We start from the raw sequence: 21,997 nt of genomic DNA, 5'->3' as shown, positions 1-21,997 counted from the left end.
TATTTGTATATAACCAGTGGTGTATCATAAAAAATAAGCTCTATAAAAGACAACAAAGAGTCTGGTGGCACCTTAAAGACTAACAGATTTATTTGGGCATAAGATTTCGTGAGTAAAAACCTCACTTCTTCGGATGCATAGCTATGCATCCGAAGAAGTGAGGTTTTTACTCACGAAAGCTTATGCCCAAATAAATCTGTTAGTCTTTAAGGTGCCACCAGACTCTTTGTTGTTTTTGTAGATACAGACTAACACGGCTACCCCCTGATACTCTATAAAAGAGCCAGCCTCCCATTAGTACTCCGTAATAGTAAACACAGAATAGCATAAGTTCTGTGTGTGGCTCCAGGGCACTATATGACCCACAGCATTTATCTGCAATAAATTTTAAGTCTGTGGGCCTAAATTCTGCCTTCACTTATACCCATCTGACCACATTGATATCAGTTAGGGTTGCCAACCCTCCCGGATTGGCTTGGAGTCTCCCAGAATTGGCATTGATCTCCCTGTGACCATTGAAAGCAATCCAGGAGATTTTAATAGGATATTTTAAGAAAATGATATTGTCGTGTTGGGGGGAAAAAAAAATCTCCTGGAATAGCTTCAGTCAGAGTTGGCAACCCTAATATCAGCGGTAGCTCACGGTGTAATTGAGGGTAGTATAGGTAATATCATTATTTATACTGAATTACTCACACACACTACATGAAAAGAACATTAAGGTTCCAAAGTCAAGCACTCAAAATTTAGGGAATGACAGAATTAAAGTTGCCTGGTACCAACATTAATTTGGTCCCCTTGTGCATCTGCATTAGGGGACAGTCTTCGGTTACATGATCACATACTATTTTTTCCACAAGACCCATGCTTCATTCAGTGCACAGGATGGTGCTAGTCAACATTCAGTGCTAGTCAATATTTCTTTTTATCCTCAGCATTCAATGTGTGCCCCCATGCCATTCAAACCCTGCTCTGAAAACAAAATTATTAACTTCCTCATGGGCTTTTCTATACCTCTCATCACTCTAGTATCTGAATGCTTCATAAACACTAATGAATTTATCTTCACAACACCCCCGACAGGTAGTGTGGTAGTATTACTCCCATATTACAGACGGGGAACTGAAGCACAGAGATGTTAATGTTAAAAGTGCATACTACTTTTGGAAAACAACAAGGAGTCTGGTGGCACCTTAAAGACTAACAGATAGTTAGTCTTTAAGGTGCCACCAGACTCCTTGTTGTTTTTGTAGATACAGACTAACACGGCTACCCCCTGATACTACTTTTGGGTGCATGATCTGCGATGCCCAGGACTCAATATTTCAGAGAATTTTGCATTATACAGCGCTATATATGTTAAAAATACATCTCCCATTGACTTCAGTTGCAGCCGTGAATGCTCAGCACAGAGATCGGGATAGAATCCAATTCTCTAGGGCAATACTCAGCTGCTACAACAATAATGAGACCATCCTTTCTTTTCCTGCAATCCCCTTCCTCATTCACTACACACCTTACAACTTCTGCAACAAATAAGATGGGTTTCCTGCAGACAAGAGCATCCTTTACTCCATAACTTTGATTCCTTCCATAATCACTGTTCTTTCTGCTATCCCTACTCTTGTTTCCTGTGTCTGGGGCCACAACTCCCCCTGACTATGGCGAGGAGAAATTGCAGGCAAAGTCCTGTTCAGCCCCCATAATCCTGGGCTGGAACATGTTTAGTCACTCTGTGGGGATGGTGCATGTGCACTCCTGTCATACAATGCAGCGAGCTCAGGCTGTGTCTTTGGGGAATTTAGCTGCTGAACTCTAATAAGTCTCTACTGAGCACATGCAAATTGACATTTTCAGAGCCTCATAACTCGGCCAAATTTGGACAGATTTTCATGGGAATGGTAAAAGGCACATCCCTGGTACCAGTGAGACATGCCCATCTCCTCCAAATTTCAAGTCCCTGCTCGCAAGCATTTAGGTGATAACGCTTCTCAATTAAACAGTTATAAGAATTTTTTAATCTGGACAAAAAAACATTATTTTTCTCTAACCTCATTCTGGGAAATCATTGAACCATTTTTGCTGAAATTAAAAACCATCTGAGGCAGATACCAGCATGGAAAGGTTCGGCCCAAATAATTAAATCTTGGCAAAGTTATAAGCATCTGACAACGGGTCTTACAATTGGAACAATCGGGCAACCTTAGCTATAGGCATTGGGTACCTGCACAGTCTATAAAATTAATCCACGTTTCCCTGTCATTATTATAAATGTGGATTTTGTAATCAGAAGTGTCCTTTGGCTGTTAAATCAGACGGCATGCATGGAAATAATCATCAGCTATAAAGGGTCAGCAGGGCTTTTACACTTGTATTTTCCACACTATTGCTGTGCTGTTAGGTAGGAATTTTCTGGGGTTTTTTTTCACCACATTTTAAAGTAAATCTCTCATTTTCCCCCCCCCCACCCCCGGTAAGGCTAGGGCTGGACGTACCACCATTGTGATAGCTCACCGGCTCTCCACAATCCGGACAGCTGACATTATTGCTGGATTTCACAACGGTGTTGTTGTTGAACAGGGAACACACAATGAACTCATGACACAGAAGGGTGTCTACTCTTCTCTTGTGATGCAGCAGGTAATGAGATGTGATCGAGCACTCCTGACTAAATGCTTCAGATGTACTGGCCATCTCTCTACTCCAGAAAATTATCTGTATATCTCACTCAACAGGTGCTGATTTATGTATTTGCTGGTGGGTGCTCCTCTCCGTCCCCATCCCCTTCCCCTCCCATGTGACCTGTGGGCAGTGCCTCGGGGGCGGGAGGGAGGCTGAGCAGGGGTGGCACCTCTGGGTAGAGCACAGGCGGGCCTCATTGGGAAGAGGGTGAGCAAGAGTGGGGCCTGTGGGTCGAATGCGGGTGGCGACTTGGGGAGGAAGAGGCCAATCGTGGGAGGGACATTGGGGTGGGGCCACAGTCCAGGTGCTGGGGCCCACAAAAGATTATCCAGCCCTGCGAGTGCTGAACACCCCTTATTTTTTTTGGTGTCTGCTTGAGCCACAGAGCACCCACAGTGTCGGCGCCCATGATCTCACTGATACTGTTGCTGACACATGCAGGTTCTGCACTCAAACGGCTGGGCCATTTTCGCTTTGCAGTTTCTGCATGTTTTCTAGTTTAGTGAAAGTTGATCAGTCAATCTTGTTTATGACTTGGAAGTGGTTGTTTTTCACCAGTAACAGTGCTTCACATTTACCCAATGTAATGAGTCAAAAACATAACTGAGCAAAAGAGGTGGATGACATCATCACAGAACTATATAGATAGTGGGGGGGGTGGGGACATATAAATTACTATGTGAAAGTGACCATGTAACCGAAGTGGTGGTGTTTTTATTTGTTTCCATGCCAAGTATACTGTTCCTTCCCCTCGCTGCAAACTGTCCTCTGACTGTGTATCACTATTCCTTGCTTGTCACTAGGGTCATGGTGGAAATACTCAAAGTGAGACATCAGAAAGCGATGAAGAGAGACAAGATAAAGACTATGAAGAAGAGGATCTAGATGATCTCAAGATGTAGGACCTGACTGATCTTGGTGGTTTTGAAGAATCAGGAATCATTGAGATGGGAAGCATTTCTAAGAGATTCAGAAGGCATAAAAGCAGAAAGACCTCTTCTAAGAAAAGGTCATCTGAAAAGAAGAAAACAAAGGAGAAAGAGGTTAGTGTTAAAATTCAGTTTAATCCTAAAGTTTAATGATAGCTTGTGAGAATAGGAACAAAGGTCATTCTATTTTCTTTTTTAAAAAGGTCTTAAGCCATGTCACCTTTGCTATGATTCTGTCATATGCAGCATTGATCTGAATACTTGAATTGGGAATCTTCAGGGAACACACAAGTGTAAACAAATCAGTCTCGCCTCTTGAGACAGACCCTAGCTCCTGTTCCGCAGGCTAGCTGGGCTTGGCTCCCTACTCTGGGTGTTGCAACCTCAGAGGTTGCAGCACTGCTCAGGTTTGGCCTGGAGGGGGGAGCTGAGCCCAGCCAGCCCTGTGATCCTTAAACACATTTAGATGACCTAATTTTCTTCACCCACCAGAGAAGAAATCCTGCTCTAAGAGCTCTTTTTTTATTGTAGTACAGTCTACTGGTAGAACACGATGCAAACAATAAGCAGCAACTGAATGTATTTTTACAATGTATCGCCCAGAAGTCCAGAACACACTTTTTATCTATTCATAACCGTTGCATTTGGGCCTTGTCAGAGGAAATAGATGGCAAGATACATGGCTTCAGAATTCATACTGTTTGCAGTAAATTGAAGAAATCTGATGGGAAGACATGAAATTATTTATGTCACGAAGTTCAGCATGCTTGTATGGTTGCAATGTGGGCAGGCTTTTCCAGTCTCTGAAACACAGGCAAAGATAACCAGGCGAGGTCATCGCAACTGGCTCAGAACCTCATCTAATAATTTGTACCAGTTTCTATGTTTTCATTTCATTTTCTACAACTTCCTCAACAAATGTATGGACATTTTTGAATAGTTCAGTGAAGTTGAACTGAGCTGCCATGAATTTTTCAAGCGAGATGAAGCCTAAATCACTGTTTCATATGCCTTTTCCATGCATCTGGTAATTGTTCATAGTCTGTATTTTGTAAAAGCCAAAACAGACTAACTGACATAAGTAGACCCAATTTTATTACTGCCAACCTACTAGCATTTAGCAGAGGCTGAACTAGACTCATCTGAGCACAAAAAGAACAGTGAGACTTTTAGGTTGTTATAACGATTTATGTGTTGCAATCCATGGTCACTGACCCTATTTGACATTTCACTCAACTATATAGACACCATCCCATCCACCCCCCAGTTAGCCTTTTGTTAAATTTATGCCTACAGATTTTTTTGACTTGCAGTTGCAGTTTTAAAACCTTAAATTACAGAGTGGCAAATCTTCAATATGTTTGCTCATTCAGTGTGTACATTGGAGGCTGGGGCAAATTATCTGTGAACAGTTGCTAGGATAGTTTACTGATTTACCCCCAGCTGAGGAAATTGTCATGTTCCACAACTTTCAGTGAATAGTTGAATTTTCTCTCTTTTATATAGGAGGAAAATCTCCCGGCTGTGCCTTATTCCAGAATTCTGGCTCTGAACAAACCTGAGTGGCTGCATATATTCTTTGGCGTGATTGCTGCTGCCTTCTCTGGTGGTATCCACCCTGCATTTTCTGTTATATATGGAAAAATCATTGGGGTAAGTTCAGAACTGTATGGTAAACTAATGAACCAGGCACAAATGCAGAACTTTAAATCCTGCCTGACCCTCCAGCTAGTCGTCTCTAGTGATGCCTTAGAGCCTCCTTCTACTCCCTCTGTCACTGGACTCTACAAGTCTTTCCATTGACTTCAGTAGGAACTTGAAAAAGCCCTTGATCTCCTCTCCCCACTTGTTGCCTATTTTCTAGCCCCGTATGTGGAATGACTTCACCTTTCCAGTGAAGCAAATCACGTTCCCTTATCAAACTCAGTTTTCCTTTACCACTCTCCACTGTTGTGCAGACTCCCTGCCTTGTACCTGACCCTACTCATTGCATTGTACCCATTCTCTTCAGACAGTAAGCTCCTTCAAGGTACCTTGAATTCCAACATGTTTGTAAGTACCAGGGACATCTATGGGACTGTCTGAATAATTAACCCCTTGATTCCTGAATCATTGCAAGAAAGAAATGGAGACTTCCTTTGGATTCTAGCATATGATTGTTGGGGGGGGGGGATAGCTCAGTGGTTTGAGCGTTGGCCTGCTAAAACCAGGGTTGTGAGTTCAATCCTTCAGGGGGCCATTTAGGGAACTGGAGTAAAGATCTGCCTGAGGATTGGTCCTGCTTTGAGCAGGGGGTTGGACTAAATCATCTCCTGAGGTGCCTTCCAACCCTGGTATTCTATGATTCTAAGTTACTAGGAGTTGGAGCAGCAGGCAGGGAGAATGGTTCAAACAAGATGTTTAGGGAATCTTTTATCTTCAGGCAAGAGAAGAGGGGTGCTGTAATCAGCTGGAGGGGAGGTGGATGGTCTGACAGAGTGACAGCATTCAGTGGAAGGCAGATAAAAGCTGGTGAAGTGGCAGCCTGGAGGCAGGATTTAGTGGCACTGCAGCTCACAGACAAATGAGGAGAGGGTCTGGTGGAGGGTTGGAGAAGGAGCAGCTGATGAGAGGCAGGTCAGCTGGGAGAGGTGGAGTGACCTCCTGGCCAGCAGCAGAAAGCTGAAAGGTGGCAGAGTTCAGGTGCCGGGGAAGAGCTGAGAGAAGGTGAAGTTCAATAGTTTCTACAGTGTTTCCAGAGCTATTGTAACTAGTGATCACTTTGTGCTTTTCTTACATAGGGTTTTCAAGAAACAGATCCTGAAAAAAGGAGCACAAACACCACATTGCTTTCTCTAATGTTTCTTGTACTGGGAGTGATCAGCTTAGTAACACACATAATCCAGGTAAACGTCACTACATTGAAAAGTCAAAGCTGAGTATCTGGTCACATACATTATGGTCAAGATTTTCAGATCTGGTTGAGAGGCTATGTTGGGGACATAATGCAACTTTGTATTCATTGTGTTTCTTATAAACTGTTCCAGAGCCAAGACACTGAATGACTCAAGTGGCTGATATGGAATACAGAGCCTTACCCTTCCCGATTGCCAGTTACCAAGCAGCCCAGGGCAGCAATGCCTGAAAGGTGCTGCCGACTGTTCTGTGTCCTAGGGGGAATGCGTTTGGGCACAGCCCAGTTCCACTACATTGGTGTGTATGTTACAAAAACTACTGGCCCAGTCGGCACTGTTAGATAGCAGAGTGAGTAGTGAGGCTAAGGAATGAGTAAGCAGGGAAGGTGACTCCACTGCTGACCTCTGCAGCTGGCTGCGGAAGCGTGTCGGGGGGCAGTACGAGGAAACTTCAGTTTCCAGGAATGTGTGTGGTACCTTTCACCTGCTTTAAACTAACATCTGAAACCATGTACTAAAACACTGTGTTGGTTCTGTAAACTGTGTGGCTGAACGGTTGAAATATCATCACATTTACAGCAGGTTGTTCTAAATATGACTGTACAGCCCAGCACATACAATTCAACTGTTTTATTTCCCATTCTCCCTTTTCAGGGATTCATGTTTGGAAAGTCTGGGGAAGTTCTGACCAAGAGATTGCGATCTTTGTCATTCAAAGCATTGCTTCAACAGGTATGGGCCATGTTTCTGGGTCAGAGCGATAGGCAGCAAATATGCAGCACTCCTGCCATGTGAGCCAGATGGCTTTTGTGGGCTGATGTTTGTATAACACCATGAAAATTCCTAGTTCCATGCAGCCTGTGTAGAGCCTTCCTCCAATACAGCTTGGAGACAACCCATCCTTTTAGTGAAACTTTAACAATGCACAAGCGGCAAGTCTCTGAGCACACGTGCGAAGCAAAATAAAGCAAAAGCATGTACAGATTAACTCAGTGCTGCTAGGAGAGCTGACTAATTTTGGTGCCATCTCTTTCAATATCGACCATGCTGAAGAGTGTATAAAACATGCATGTATCTGAGTGCATTGGTATATTTGCAAAGATTAACAAAACAGAAGTTAAATCTCTATCTCACCCTGATGGTCATGATATAAATGTTTAGATAAATAGGTTTAGGTCTGTTTGCATCAAACTCCATAGCAAATGGACCATATCATAACAGGTATATGTTCTCAAAGCATTATCTTTGCTCACTAGAGTGGTTTCTCTAGTGAAGATGACCAGCTGGAACAGGACTGATTTACAATTATACTATTGGAACACGACTGTCCTTGGATACTCCTTGCTGATGGATCCCTGGGAAAGGACACACCTCTATTTGTTCCTTGCAGAGAATTCTCTGTGTGTGAATGATTAGGCACACTGCACACCCATTGGTAGTGCTTGGTATCACAGGGTTCTGCATATGTAAAGGAGCATTCTAAGGGGATAGGGGAGGAGAGGGAAAATTACAAAAAAAACCCAAACCTCTCCTTCTTTTCCACTACCTTTAAAGATAATAAAGTTGATTCTTCTCCCACATGCACCCATATCGATCAGGAATAGCTCTACAGAAGTCAGTGTAATATAAAAGGTGTAGGAGAGGAGCACTGTGCCTATTAGATGTTGGTATGGGTGTGGAAGGCACTCTCATTATGGTGCAATGAAACTGACACACGGCTAGCCCTTTGAAACCTGTCATTATGGTGCATGCCACATTCTTGACTCTAAATTCTAAAATCTTTGAAGTTGTTAGCACCTGGATTATTAAGAGTTTAATGTTCTGAGGGTAAGAATAGTTTATTTTAAGATAGTTTTCAGTATATCTGACAAATGTTATTCATCACAAAAGAAGAGTGAGTATCTTAGTGCTTATGTTGGCTCGCTCTCTTCCCCCCACACACATGCTAGTCAAGCTTTAAATGTCCATACATTGTACTAATGACCCTGACAAGTCTGAGTTACGATAAGAACATTTCATTTGCAAAAGCAAAAATAACTGAACCATCTATTCCCTTGCAGGAGATTGGGTGGTACGACGATCATAAAAATGCCGTAGGGGTTTTGGTAACCAGACTAGCTACAGATGCTTCACAAATAAAAGGGGTATGTTAGTTTTTGTTTTACATTTTGCTTACAAATATGAATTACAGTGTTGGCAAGGGACGATTAAGTTATTTTGGAAAACGAATTGGTAAATCTACTCTAGAGGCTGTCTGACATATTTAAATAGTCTTGGAAACAGTTTCACTATTCCCAAATTATGACATTTATTGAAGCTTCGGCAGATGTTCATACACCTTCCATTTCCTTGCTGTAAGCGTCTAAGTAAAAAAATTCGGTTGCTTGGAGGAGCTGTAGTTGTGGGAGAATTGCATTGCAGACAATGCCCTGGCCTCATGTTGACATGGGTACATTTCTTCTTCCCAGCTCTGTCCACTGCATTTCATACACAAGAGAGTGTATGGGGCTTTATGGGGTGAAGTGAGTTGTCATTAATACAGAGTATCAGTGATGGCAGGAGCACTAGGGACTGTGTGACTTCAGGGAGTGGTGTAGAATAGGAGCCACTGACAATCCCTGCAGGTAAGTGGAAAATTCTGCAGAATTTGCCAATCTCCCCTTTCCTTCCCACCACACGACCCCATCCAAAAAATTCTGACGCATCAGCCATACTTTTAAAAATAAATTCACTCATGAGCAAAGAGTAATAAATTTACTGATTTATTCAATAGTTTAAAATAACATTACATTTCTACTTCACTTGTTTAAAAAAAAAAAAAAAATCCTTCCTTAACTCCCAGATTCACTAGACTCACTAGATCCTCAGACTCACTAGATTTCATACTCCCTCCCATCTCCTCTTTACTGGCCAGCACAGAGGGGGAATCAATCAAATATTTGATGGAACGTACAATTACTTGAATCTTTAAAAACTGCAACTTAATTCTTGAGGATAAGGTCCATCATCCCAGCTGTCAAGGTAAAACAGGAAGAAGGTGATGTATGAGATCCAAACTATAAAAAAGCTTAATAGATCAAAATGAACATGAGAACATTGCATTCTCCGGAGCAGTGGTTCTCAACTGGCTGCGAGCAGGTTTTCGGGGAGTCTGCCAAACAGGGCCAGGATTAAACTGGGATCAAGGGCAGAAAGCCAAAGCCTCCACCTCATGGGGCTGAAGCCCAGGGCCCTGAGCCCCACCACATGGGGATGAAGCCAAAGCCTGAACAATGTAGCTTCACGGGGGGCCCTGTGACATGGGGCCCCAGGTAATTGCCCTGCTTGCTACCCCATAATGCTGGCCCTGGCTTTTATATGCAGAAAACCAGTTATTGTGGCACAGATGAGCCATTAAGTTTTTATAGCATGTTGGGGGTGAGGGGCTCAGTCAGAAAGAAAGAGGGTGAGAACCTGTGCTCTGGAGAACAAAGAAATATCAGTGAGTGAGAGACAAGGTGGGTGAGGTAATATGTATTGGACCAACTTCTGTTGGTGAGAGGCAAGCGTTCGAGCTTACACAGAACTCTTCGTTAGGTTTTCTTCATCAACAGAAGTTGGTCCAATAAAAGATATTACCTCACCTACCTTGTCTCTCTAATCGCCTGGAACCAACACCGCTACTGCTAAGTAAGTGGGTAGCCATATGTTGTGCTAGCTGAAGTCTCAAAGTGATCTTTATGTATAAGCCCCTAGAGTACATGGCAATAATTCATCTTGCCATTGGTGTGGTTTTATAATTTTATTGAACACAAGTCTCTTGAGGGCAGGAAAGCCTCTGGCTAGCAAAGAAAGACTCATACTTCCCACCCAAGGTTTTCTTGGTTTGTCCACAGTACGATATTTGAAAGATGGATTGTTTCCACAAAACTTTCCATTTCATCTGCAGGCATGAGTAGAGCTGGCCAACGTGTTTTCAGTGAATGGTATTTTTGCTTAAATCTGTATTTTTAGGGACCCCAAATCTCTTCATGAATTAAGGCAAAAATTGACAGTCAAAAGAGATAGGAAGGGAGATTTGTTTTAAGTCTAAATGTTTCATTTTGACCATTTAAAAATATGCCATTTCTACTTTTGTTTTGAAATGGCATTTCATTTTCAAATTTGTCCAAATAAAAAAGAGGAGAGAGAGAGACAATACCAAAAAATGTGTGTGTGTGGGAGCAAGGGGAGTTTTTAGTCAACCAGAATGTTTTGGTCAATTTGAAATTATTTTTTATTCGACAAAAAAAATTTTTTTTAAATTGTTTCAAATCTAATCGAATCAATTTTTTCCCCGATTTTTCCAATTTGGCCCCCAGCTGTAAAATCCACTATTTGCTCAGCTGAGCCATGAGTATTGTCACAGTTTACACAGATCCGGTGTGCCAATTATCACTTTTACATTTCTTGATGACATGGATGTGCAGATCCTCAGGGAGAGAAGAGCTCTTTGGTGTGAACGCTCATTTCCTGCTGCTAACACTGCTGAAAACAAAGTGTCTAATTAAAGGAACCTGCAGCTTCCATTATGTTCAGCTGATGTACAGCACCTATGAAAATCAGGACCTCGGTACCTTAAGCTGGGCACCCAATACCTGACATGCCCCAAATTAGAGGCTGTTGGCTTTTCTTGATTTCTGTGCCTTGTTGTGGCACAGGAGGACCCTGATATTTTTTGTTGAATTGAGCCCATGTGGCCACATTTTCATCAGGCTTCCTGAACCTCACCCACAGCTAGGGGTATTTGCATATGTAATTGTCCATATGGGTTTTTGTATATATTATTGTCGATTTTAAATGCACAACATTTATGATTTTTCTCCCTCTGAATATTTGATCAGGAGTGAACAATGATTTCATACATTTGATCTCTGTTTTGTGTGTCAGGAATTAACTCTAACTTTGAACTCTTTTGCTTTTCATAGGCTACTGGAAGCCGACTTGGCTTGTTTGCTAAAACTGCCTCTACCCTTCTGACCGCCATCATTATTGCTTTTGTATATGACTGGCGATTAACTTTGCTTATCCTGGCCTGCATTCCTTTCATTATTGCTGCAAATGCTATTCGACTGAGCTCTGTGGCTGGTCAGGCATCAAAAGATCAAAAAGCTTTGGAAGAGGCTGGAAGAGTAAGCTCTCCAATATAAACTAAATGGGTATAATGTTATATTGTTCTAAGGACAACATTGTCAGTGATGATTGTCTACAGAAATTACTCTGAAATATATTAAATAAAACAGTGCTAAAGAGAGAGATTCTATTATAGTGGGATGCTAGCTCCACTCTAGTTAAGATTGAGGAGGACGTTTCTTATTGCTTTAAAATCCACGCAGTTACTCATATTTCCTTGAAATTCAATGGCAAAACAATTATGTTAACACAAAGTTAAGGTTGCTTGATGGCATATCGTCCCCTTGGAGAACCTGGAGTTGAGCAAAACTCAAACTTCTGAACATCAGGAATTGCAGAGTTAAATTTGCCGATGATGCCTTAACTCTGCCCTCTTTCAGTAATTCCCCAGTGCTCCCTGTTAACACACATACCTTTACTCTACCGACCCCATAGTTGCTGAAACGTTCAAGCTGTTCACTTTCTTCTACAGTCCATTCAATGTCACCCACAGGATTCCATCTAACACTATGAAAGGACAAAAATGGGTAGGGGAAGGTTGACCATGCTAGCTTCCCTCTAGCCTCTTTCAGCTATGCCTCACTGTGCACGTACTCTCACTGGCCCTGGGCACTATAAAGATTCAGAAAGTTCCAGATTGTGGCGTACACTGTTACACTGAGCCAACTCCCCAGAAAGAATATCATACATGTACAATGTGAGAACCACTTTACAGCCTTTTACAGCTCCCGTGCCCTGATAGTACATCTCAGCTGGGAGATGTGATTCCCAGGTCTCATAGACATACCCATGCTAGCTCTGCTTGAGCTAGTGCACTAAAGAGAGCAGTGTAGCCAGGACGGTGGCTTGGGCGAGCCTCACAAGTAGTATGTGCTCAGGAGGTCTGGGTGAGTTTGTACTCATGCGGGTAGCTCAAGCCACTGCTCGTGCCACCTTAGCTATGCATAGTGGGTACATCTATGTGAGCTGGGACTCGCACCTCCCAGCTTAAGTGTAGGGCTACTGTTACATACAGGATACCATCTCAACCTATGCTTTCACTTAGCCATCCTGAAAGCATTAGAATCCTTTCAAATTCCACCTCACAGCTGGCAATATCCTTTGTAATTAAAGCCCCGTGCCCCGTTACTGACATAACCTACACAATTCCACATAGAACTGAGACATACTTCATCCTGAAGGTACACATGCACCTCCCGCCTTTCCACACACACACATAGATCTCCTATCTCAGTCACTGCTCTGTCACACATCTCCAAGTCATCCACAGATCTCGCTAACCCACCTATCAAGCAGAGCTAACTACTTCCTCCGCTCTTCAGCACAACTCCATCTGCCACTGAGCACACTCACTTTGCCTGGAGTGTGCATAGATAATAAATGCTTAGATTGCTCATATGCCAGCTCGCTACTGAAAATACCCTTTCTAATACAGCCCCTGTGCCCTGCAATGATATACACAATTCTGCACTGTACTGATGCACACAGGATCCTGAAGGTACATACCTAGCTCCTCCCTTTGTTCAGACATTGGAGGGTGGCAAACAGAGTTCCTCCTGTCCTAAGCTCTGCTCTGCTCTCTCACATACCTCAGAATGATCCCCATGTCCTCACATCACCAACACACTTAAGAAGCAGGCCCAACTACTGTCTCCACCCTTTAGTGTAGGTACATGTAGCATCCTGATTGCATCTGGAGTATATGCAAACAATTCTCATTGGCTACTGCCAGCTCTATGGAACAGATGGAACATGAGGTGGGCAGCCTTTTTTTATTTTTTTCTTGTCCTGTAATATTGTTAGATAGAATCCTGTGGGTGACAGTGAATGGGCTGTAAAAGGAGGTGAAGAGCTTGTACATGTCAGCAGCTGCAGGGTTGGCAGAGCAAAGGTGTGTGTTAACTTGGCACTGTGGAAAGAGGGCAGAAATAATCTTACATGCACACGCTTACTTGTGCATCTCCTGGTTTTCAGTAGTTTGAGTTTTGTTCCACACAGCATTCTGCAGGGGTACGACATACCCACAACCAACCTTAACTCTGCATTTAACGTTGTTCTTTGCCATGGAATTTCCAAGTTTTTTTTTTTTTTTTTTTTAAACAGGAAAAGCTCTGGTGGCGTTAGGAGGTAGTGGCCATAGAGGCAGTTGTACATCTAGTGTTCCACAATTAGCATTCTGAGCCAGCTGCACCCCCTGGCACACACATTCATCAGCTGTGCCTCACCAGCCCTGCTTCAGCACACCTCCCCCGCCATACCTCTGACCCAGTCACTGCGTTCCCCCATCCCCACTACCATACAGAGGCCTCCCTATTGCAAGCAGGGAACACCTCTCCCTGAAGTTTTCACTCCCTGTGTACTAACTTTTCTATTGCTGTCACTCCCTCCCTCCTCTAATCTGACTCACATGCAGTGCCTGGGGTGAAGGACAGCTGTGTTCCAGTGGCATAGCGTTCCTGGTCATGTTTCAGAATGGCTAGAGGGTGAGGTTTGTAGCAGGCTGGTGGGAGAAATCACAGATAGGGTTTGTGTTCCAAAACACCGACAATTTTATGTTTGAGAGAGAAATCCTCTGACCCTTTTCTCAGAGATGTATCCCATCTCCAAGAACAGTGTAGTGTCAGAGCTTGTAATGGTTTCTGGTCAGCCATGAACCCTCCAATTTCCCCATCAATGTGTGTCCAGTAGCTTTCCTGTAGTGTTGGGGTGCACTGACAGAGCTGAGAGGTGCAACGGGTCAGGTGCACTGGTAGAGCTGGGGTATAGGAAGGTTGGGGTACACTGGAAGGGCTCGGGCTGCAGGAAAGGTGGGGTGCATGGGGGATTGGGGTGCAAAGACAGTTGTGGGATGCAGGGGGTTAGGATGTCAAGACCAAGCTCGGGTTTGGGGTGCAGGAAGGTTGAGGTGCAGGATGGCTTGAGTTTATTGACAGAGGGGGCACAGGGGGTTGCAGTGCAGGGCTGGGGTGCACTGGCAGAGGTGGGGGGTCACATGCCTCCATCACCTGAACCTCCAACCTCTTACCTCCCCTACCACCTATTCCTATTTACCCCAATGCCCCCTCCCAGCAGGGTTGCCAATTTTGGTTGAACCTATTCCTGGAGGTTTCATCGAATGACCCAATCTTTAAATATTAATCTTTAATTCCTGAAAAACAACGTGGAGCCTGGTGGCTCTGTGGCTACAGACTAACATGGCTACTCCTCTGATACTTTAATTCCTGGAAACTCCAGGACAATCCTGGAGGTTTGTCAACTCTCATTCCAAGAAAGTTTATACATCCAATTTTCCACCCAAACGGTTTGATTGCATTTCTCCCAAAATGAAATTACCACCTATGACTCTCACATTGTAGCAATCTCCAGCCACTCAGTTCAAAATTCCTTTTGTCTTAGGTGGGTGTTGTAATCAACTTATCTTTAGCAGTGTTAATTGAAGGGTGAGTTCACAGCCATCCAGTGGTCTGTGATTCATCTTCCAGGTCTTAGTATCTACCTATGAATTCTAGATCTAGAGTTCTAGCTCTACGTTTGTTTTTTTTAAAACACCGACCACCTAGAACCTTTTTTTAAAAATGGCTGTTTTAGGGCTTATATCTCCAGAACATCTAGCTCAACAGATGTCAGCTTTGGGTCACTAACCCTACCCTGCCATCTCCTGAGGTGCACCACTATAAATTGGTGAACCTTATGGGGGTGCAAGATATGTGTAGTGATCCAAATTAGGGGTCATTTGACCAAGGGGTTCACGAGATGCCGTTTCCCACCCAATAATCAGCTTTTCTAAAGGTTCCTGCTAGTAATGTTTTTTTGCCCACATCTAGAGATCAGACCACGGGTCTGATCCTGGCACAAGGGTCTCACTCGAGGGTGACCCCAGAGAATGCATGGCATCCACTAGCCCTTTGGGGGAAGCAAGATTCAGAACATTATTAGCAAGAGTTTGGCCATCCACGTAGGCTCTTGAGTAAAGGTCAAGCACTCCACAAGTTACACTGAGCACGTATGTAAAGCGAACTCCAAAGGATTTGCAGATAGACTATGGTCAAAGCAGCTGGATAGACTGAAGAAATGCACAGTAAGTGTTTGTTCCTGAACTCCCCCAACTAGTGACAGTTCATGGTCCCCCTTTGCTGAAAACCTGGGAAAGCTTGGCTGGCATGTTGCTAAAATCTGTTACTATCAGGCTTCTATTTTGGAGGGGGGTGTAATGTCATCAAAGTATTTTTGTTTTAAAAAATAGGCGTGCAAATGCTTGCTGGCAAGAGAGGAGCATTGTAGGGGAGGAAGGAGTTAAGGGAATAGGGTGAGAGGGGCTTGGGCCTGCAAGGAGAAGAGGCGGGATTATGGGGAGGGAGATAAATGGGAACGGGTGGTAGAGGAGGTTGGGTTTGGGGAATGGATACTGGGAAGCAGACATGAGGGTTTTTTGCAGAGCGTCTGGGGGTAATAGGGGCAGCTCCACATTCTCCCTGTCTGTCCCTTTTGTGTGTGTGCCTGAATCTGGGGGACCCACTAGCTCTCTAGGGGAGTCTTAGCCCCTCTCCCCACCTCTGCATGTGAGGTGGAATTTGGCGGGGGGGCTTGCCTCTCTGGCGGGGTCTGAGCCCTGCTCCTGACCCACCTCTGTTTGCCAGGCTCTGAAGCTGCCTTGCCCAGCCGTGTGGATCTATCTGCCTTCCATGCCCCCTCTCATGTGAGCCAGGATCTGCAGTAGGCATTGCTTTCTAGAGATATCTAAGCCCCTCTCCCTACCTCCTCACGTGAATTGGAATCTGGGGTGCTTTGTCTGGCCCTTTCTCTCTACCTCTCCCGAGGTGAGCTTGGATCAGGGAAGTCCGGGTGCTCTGAGGGGGAAGCTTAGAACAGGCATGCTCAGAGCATGCCCCAAGAACACACTGCTGAGAGAAGGGTGAGGAGCTGAGAATGGGCATGTGAGAAACAGTATTGGGGAGGGGGAATGGGAAAATCCACTGGCATGAATGGAGCTGTTCAGATGTCTCAGAGCTAGGTGACCAGGTGTCTCAATTTTATAGGGACTGTCCTGATATTGGGGGCTTTGTCTTATATAGGTGCCTATTACTCCCCACCCCCATCCTGATTTTTCACACTTGCTGTCTGGTCACCCTACTCAGAACTAGATTCTGGCTGAATTCAGGCTGGGTGTTCACTTTCAGGTGAGAACATCTCATTGAGATGAATGGGCCACTCCACAGCTCTCTGAGACTATGATGATGCTGATGGATGTGTGGAGCACCTCTGCCCCATTGGCCTTCTAATTTTATACAGCATTATAACTGAGCACCAGCTCTGCTCTAGCTAAGGTGGGGAAGCCCTTCCTGTTTAAAGGATGACTACTAAGTATGCTAAAATCTGTGTTTACACAGATTGTCTTGAAATTTGCTATGTGTCATGAAAGCATCAGGTAGGGTGAGTGATCCAAAGATGGGGTCATTTGAGTATGGGGTTCCCCACAGCCTTCAGGGGAAAAAAATTGAGTTCACAGATTTTAGCAGCTTTGAAGTTCTAACCCCACCCTGAGCAGAAATCTGAAAATAGTGTAAACTTTTGTTTTAATTTGGAGAAATGGACTCTGAGCACAGCCGATAATTAAGAAGGCTATCAAACTGTGTTTGAAAAGAAAATTAATTACAAGGGGTTATTGCCGTGTAAGAGTAAGTGGGAAGAAGGGGCTGTTTGGGGTCTAGAGCAAGGGATGGGGGCACAGGTGCTGACTCTGTGGGTGGAAAAAAATTGGTGGATGCTTAACACACACTGGCAGCCAGCTCCCTCCCATCCCCCCCAGCGCCTCCCACCCACCGGTGGCCCCGCTGATTAACTCCTTTCCCCTCCCTCCCAGCGCTTCCTGCCCACCACAATCTGCTGTTCCGCGGTGTGCAGGAGGTGCTGGGGTGAAAGGGGAAGCAGTGGGGATGAGGTGTGCTTGGGAGAGGGGGAGGAACAGGGTGGGAATAAGCAGGGTGGGAAGAGGCAGGGTTGGGGTGGAAGGGGTGGAGTGGGTGGGGCGTGGAGCTGAGTGGGGGTTTGAGCACCCCTGGGGAAAGGAGGAAGCCGGCACATGAGGAGGGGGATAAATGAGGATGGGTGGTGGGGAAGGGAAGAAGGGTTGGGGGCTCAAATAAGGGGGAGGGTGGGAATTGGAGTGTGAGGGGAGAGGATGGGGAATGTGAGGGGTGGCAGAGGAAGTTGAGGATTTGGGGGTGGGCTGTCAGCCCTGAATTCTCCCCTTCTGTGTGTGCTTGGATCTAGGGGAGCCCTGCTCCTCCATGTGAGCTGGGATCTAGGGACCCTGCTCTTCTTGGAGTTTCTGAGCCTCTCACCTTGCCCCCCAATGAACCCAGGATCAGGAGGGCTAAAGAATATGCAAATTTAAACATCTGAAATCCAGAAAATGAAAAATTAAGATACACGTCACCCTGTGGGAGTGCTGGCCAAAGTGTGTGGGGGAAGGGCCTGGTGTGGAGGAGGGGTGGACTGGGATGGCCTGGCACATGGCTGGGGAAGCCTGGCAGAAGCAGGAGCAGGAGTCCCCACTGGGGGTGGGTAGTAGGAGTGTGGGGCTCACCCAGCTCAATGTGCCGCTCAGGCTGCATAACCAAGGTAGCATGCAGCCCTCCAGTGAGCTGCTGCCTGGGATGTGTGTACTCAGAGCAAGGAGCAACTTCTTACCTTTTAATGACTTCTATCGTGCCAGCTAATGCTGCTGTGCAACAAAATGTACTGGGGGGAGAAGTACTTAGGAATCACATAGCAGCCACATTGGCTTAGTAGAAAGACCACTGTGTGACCTTAGGCAAATAATTTAATAGTTGTGCCTCAGTTTCCCTGAGAATGATATTTCCTCTTTTTTAAACAGAAAAACACTTGGAGAGCGAAAGATGAAAGTGCTACAGATGTGCTAACTACGTAGTGGTAGGAGGAGACTCAAACATAAGTGAATACTTCATATCTGTCTTGTCTCCCAATTTAGATTTCAACAGAAGCGGTTGAAAATATAAGAACTGTGGCTTCATTAACTAGTGAAGATGCATTCTATGAGAGATATAATGCAAGTTTGAATGGTCCATACAGGTAGGATTTGCTCTCAAACAATTCTGTTTTTTAAAAGCAACGAATACATATTTTCTTAATTTAAAACTACTCAAGATTTGTTCATATTACATTCATTTGCAGACTGAAAATATTAAACACATAAATAATTTGAAAAGATTTTGGCACTGTAAAATGTTTTTACTCAGTTTCTTTAAAATACGTTCTTAGATGCTATTGTGTGCAATGTAATTTTGTGTGTGAGAGAGAATGTAATGACCTGGTATAAAGTTTTTATTAACATGAATATGGGATGTTTACTTGCTTCACAAGTACTGCAGCAGAATGAGTTTCATAGGTCAAGTGGCAAAGACTTTATACTACATAACATCACCATGTATTATGACTTCTACTACAAGTAAGGACTTGCCGGTCTTGAAATAAGGTGCATTTCTTTTTCCCCTTTGGCCTTTTCAGTCACACTCCACAAGTTAATCACTCCAGGGGCTAATGTCTAATATCCAAATATGTCAGACATTTTCCTAGTCTCCATTTTATTTAAATGAAATGATCTACCATCCATTTTGTTTCTTTCCCCTTAAATATGTTTTAAGTAAAAGCAGGGATTGAAAACGATAGTCCTCTAGAAATGACAGTTTAATGATTCAATATTCTATAAACCGTAATCGGTATGAGAAAAAAAATCTATATTTCATTGGAGAAATGGGATTCTCAGCTTACCACTTGTCTCTAGTCCTCTCAGATCATTGTATCACAATATTATGATTTATAGAGAAACTATTTTGGGAAACATTTAAAAAATATATGAGCACTAGAGATAAGTGAAAATCTGAATTTCCATCCTGTGGTAAATTGTAATATTTCAACCTCTCTTTTGCTCTGAAGTGGGACAAAATGTGAAAATATATCAATTTTTTTCACGGAAAGAAAAGGTTTTTTTAGAAAAATTTCAATTTAGAAATGGCAAATCATTCCATTTTTGCTTTTTTTTTTCTCCAATCAAAATATTTTTATATTCCTAAATAATTGAAATATTAAATTTTTCTTTTGTTTAACTGATCTGAAAGTTTTTGTTTCTATCTAGTTCAACATCAAACTGCATTTCCCTGTTTTGGAACATTGCCTCTCTTATGGGCCGGGCTCCCTGGTTGGACTACATCTCCCATGATGCAGTGTGGTCTCCCCTCTGAAATGAGTGGCATAATACATTATTGGAGTCACATGGCTATGGGTGCAAAGCAGAAATATTTCAATTCAGGTCAAACCAACCCAGAATAAAATATTTTGTTACTTTTTTCCCAATGGAAATTTTCAAATAGGCAGAAATTGCGTTTTCTGTTGAAAAATCATTTTGTCAGAACTAGAACCAGTTTCTTTGTCACAGCAAGGTCTGCACATAATTAAGGTGATCTAGTTTTACCATCCCACACAACAACATTGGTCACCATTTAAAAGTCACCACTGTACAGTGGGGTCTGAGTTGCTAGTTTTTCCCCTCCTGTACTCAGAACAGGCAATATCTGCAGTGCTTCAGTTATGCTGTGTTGTAGACATTGACTTTTCTATGGTGACCACTACATTTATCCAAATTGTCCAAAAATTCAAGCATTCAAAGATCATAAGGGACTTATGGAAATTATCAATTTGCTTTGTGTCAGATTGCTTTGGCCATCCATAAACATTTATTCTAGAAACCAGCATTCCAGTGTTAAAATGTTATGACTATTAAAGGTAATTTTATCGTAAGGTCCAATACAGCAAACAGCTAGTTGGGATGAAGGGATCTCATTTGCCATAAGTTCTCTCCAGAGGCACCTTCATGGAGCCCCTAGTGTGCAGCTTTATTAATTATTATTATTATTTAGTTGAGTGAGTGAGGTATAGGGTTTGCCACTCCAATCCAAAGGTCTGATCTTCTTCCAGCCAGTCTCTGCTCTTGGCATTTCATGACAATTTTTTCTTTTAACATAAATCTTTTCTTTTATCAGGGACTCTCTAACAAAAGCCCCACTATATGGACTTATCTATGGAATAGCCTAATGTGCAAACTTCTTTCTCAATGCAACAATCTTCAGATTCGGGGCATGGCTCATTGCTAATTGTTATACAAACTTTGAAAATGTATTTATGTGAGTATACATCAGTTCAAAGGCAGTGATTTCAACACATGGTAATTGTATATCAGTCTAGTTACTGAGGCAATAGTGCAAGAGGTCCAACAGTTTAGAATCTGGTCAGGAGTTCAATTCAGGCAGAAGGGTTATTTCTGGGAGAGGAAGCTTGAAACAGTTGTGTTGGCATGTATAGAGCCTGGCTCAGTTTATTTACTATGGGAGAAACTTTTACTGCTGACACTTCATTGCAGACAACGGGCTTTGTGAAATGCTTCTGCGTGGAGAAATTACGTACCATTAGTCGCCCATAAAAATATTTGTAGCTGTAAACCTCTGTTTCTAATCCTTTGTGTGTAATTTTTCTAAGCCATAAAGTTCTAAAAATGTCACAATTCTCAGATTTATAGATAGTGTTAAGTCTGTTTATTTTAAAAAAGGAAAATAATATTTGTAATTATGAACAATAATAAAAAAGTCTCTCTTTAGATGAACTGAAAGATGTTTTTGTTTGGTTTTCAGAGCCTTTTTTTCAGTTCTATATGGTGTTATAAGTGTTGGGCTGTCCACTTCTTTGGCACCAGATTTTGGCCAAGCTAAAGTTTCTGCCCAACGAATCTTTCAGCTTTTGGATTGGAAACCCTTAATTGACAGCTATAGTGAAGAGGGTACAAAACTGGTAAGGTCATTCAGAAAGTCCTTGAAACTAACAAACCTGGTGGTTCTGTATTGTCCTTAATTGTATTAATCTTGTTAAATTGCCTTTTGCAATGTCACAGAAGACAGGACCAGACAGGTAGGATAAAATTTAACAGCAGTAACTAAAAAAATTTATATTTGCCCAGTGCCATTTAATACTTTTTTGCTTGAGAAATTAATAGAATACTTTTAAGTGTGGTTCTGTTCTGAAAAATGACTGGAAGAATGACATTTCATTCACCTGTTCTGTCCGTTGGATGTATTCTGAGGCCTTGTCTACACTATTGGGGTAAGTCAACCTAAGTTACGCTACTCCAGCTACGTGAATAATGTAATTGGGTTCAATGTAGCTTAGGTCGACTTACCGCGGTGTCTTCACTGTGCTGCGTGGACGGAATATGCTCTCCCATCGACTTACCTTACTCTTCTCGTTCCGGTGGAGTACCAGAGTCAATCAGAG

General features: G+C 43.2%; 1 pseudogene; it reads left to right on the top strand.

Annotated features, from left to right (window-relative positions):
• LOC128831327 (ATP-dependent translocase ABCB1-like) overlaps window positions 1-21,997 on the top strand; it is a 95,009-nt pseudogene that overhangs the window by 67,236 nt on the left and 5,776 nt on the right.

Source organism: Malaclemys terrapin, chromosome 2 (assembly GCF_027887155.1).
Source record: "Malaclemys terrapin pileata isolate rMalTer1 chromosome 2, rMalTer1.hap1, whole genome shotgun sequence".
Lineage (NCBI taxonomy): Eukaryota > Metazoa > Chordata > Testudines > Emydidae > Malaclemys > Malaclemys terrapin.
Note: the sequence above shows the minus strand (reverse complement) of the source record. Positions and strands in the feature narration are given on the sequence as shown.